At 36.2% G+C, this 2,260-nt stretch overlaps 1 pseudogene; it reads right to left on the bottom strand.

Annotated features, from left to right (window-relative positions):
- Positions 1-849: 849 nt before the first annotated feature.
- LOC110315876 lies at positions 850-1,815 on the bottom strand (annotated as a pseudogene).
- Between the last annotated feature and the right edge of the window lie 445 nt (positions 1,816-2,260).

The following is a 2,260-nucleotide window of genomic DNA, read 5'->3' as shown; positions in this document are numbered from 1 at the left end:
CTACAACATTTTCAAGTGAATGATGACATTTGAAGATGTAGTAATTACATACTAGAAGCAATGAACAACAGTTAGGAGCTGGAGAGCTGGTTCATTGGGGGAAAACTCATTGTGATTTTGCAAAGGAACCAAGTTCTGTTCCCAGCAAGTACACCAGGTGGCTCACAACTGCATTTAACTCCAGTTCCATAGGACCCAACATGCTCTTCTTGCAGCTGTAGGCATCAGGCAATGCACATGGTGCACATACATGCACTGAGGCACATGAACATACACAAAATAAAAAAAAAAAAATCTCGGGGCCTAGGAGATTGCTTGGTGGCTGAGAACACTGATAGCTCTTCTAGAAGACCCAGGTTTTATTTCCTTCACTAAATGTTGGCACACAAGTGTCTATAACTCCAGTTCTAGTGGGTCTAAGGCTATCTTCTGCCCTCTGAAGAAATATTATGCATGTGGTGCACAGACATACATGCAGGAAAAATTAATATACACATAAAAATTAAGGTATGAACACATGTATAAATATGTGTATATGTATGAGAGGGGAGAGAGAGAGAGAATAAGGTCTGGTCTCAGAGGTGTATTTTTTCATAAAATTGCCTATTATTGGATAACTCTTATAATAGGATTCTATGTATTTGAAAAATTGCTTATTATTGGATCATAAATACTGTAAAAGTAAAAATAAAAACAAAAAACCCCACTATGATAAAACAACCATGATCCAATCACATGAGAAAGGTGTCTGTTAAAAGAAGATTGACATTTTCAAATGCAGTCTTGGCATTCATTCCACAATAGATAAAGGGATATTGCAATATAGAAGAAGAGAGAGATTACCTTGGCTCATACAATATTTGAAGGAAGCTATCTCTTATTACAGAAGGATAAAAACGGGCTGCAACTAGACTTGAAATTGGTGATGAGAACAAATGGGAAATATATTGGAAAACATCTTTCTAAAAATATAAACATACTTACTCCCCATAGTCCTAAGCCTTTGGAGTAGACTGTGAAGATTACATGTATAGAAGAGATTGAGTAAGAGATGACAAATGTACAAACCAGGATGAGGATAGTTTTGGTGGCTTGATCCTCAGGAGAGACTTTTAGAAAATGCTGAGCACCATGGATATGCTTGACTTGTCTCTTGTGTCTGTAGAGGACACTCACCATGGAGATACTTGAGCAGGCCATGAGACCCAGACACAAGCCATCAGAGAAGCAGAGTAGAAACATATACAGTGCAGTTGCCACATCTCTGGAAGTAAACCATGAGCAGTATGCATAATTCACCATGTTAGTTACATTTTTGTTGTAACTGGGTCCTAACACTCTTGCTGGAGTCAAGGTGTTTAGAAGCATGTACACAAGCCAACTGACTGAGCAGGAAGGACCAATGTAATCAGTGGCTCTGTGTTTAAACATTATCCACCTGGTGTTGCTGGGGCTAATTGTGATTGCTTATAAGCAACTCAGTAGGCACATAGCATACAGGGACATCACCCTCACTATTTGGTAAATATAAACTACCAATTTACAACCAATATCATCCAGGAAATATTTAAATCCTAAATCTGACAGTGTCTCTGGAATGCCTTTTGAAATGATAGTTAAGCAGTTAGCAAAAGTCAAGTGCTTTATAATCACGTCTTTGGGCATTAAACACTTTCTGGTGATTATCATAAAGACATAATGAAATAGTATTGAGGAATTACCAAGAATTCCCACTGTAATATGAAAGAAAAAGAATATTCCTGCTGCCAAGTTTGCAGGAGTCATTTTCATTCCTATTAAAAAGGTAAATAAATTTATTATGATTGCAACCTTGGAAATAAGCTGAGTGTCCATTATTTCATAGAGTTAGCTTAAAGAAAATAATTATCACTTGATTGAATTTATATAGGTCTTTCACTGAAGAATGTTTAAAAGTTTTTCTTGATTTAAGTATATATTACTCCATTATTTCAATGAAAAAAGCTAGATATGTTTACTAAAGTTTAATGTTTTCTCTGGATGTGGTATTTGACCTCTTTCACTTTAGGACTCAAGAGACAGAGGAAGACAAATCTATAAATTTGTGGCTAATCTGGTCTACAGAGACAGTTCCAGGACAATCTTTGCTACACACAGAAAGGTCCTAATCATGAATGAACAGACACAGTCCCAAAACATCTTCTTCTTCTTTTTTTTTTAATTATTATGATTTTCTTTATTTACATTTCAAATGCTATGCCGAAAGTTCCCTATACCCCCC

This window comes from Mus pahari, unplaced genomic scaffold (genome assembly GCF_900095145.1).
Source record: "Mus pahari unplaced genomic scaffold, PAHARI_EIJ_v1.1 scaffold_3812_U1_1, whole genome shotgun sequence".
NCBI lineage: Eukaryota > Metazoa > Chordata > Mammalia > Rodentia > Muridae > Mus > Mus pahari.
Note: the sequence above shows the minus strand (reverse complement) of the source record. Positions and strands in the feature narration are given on the sequence as shown.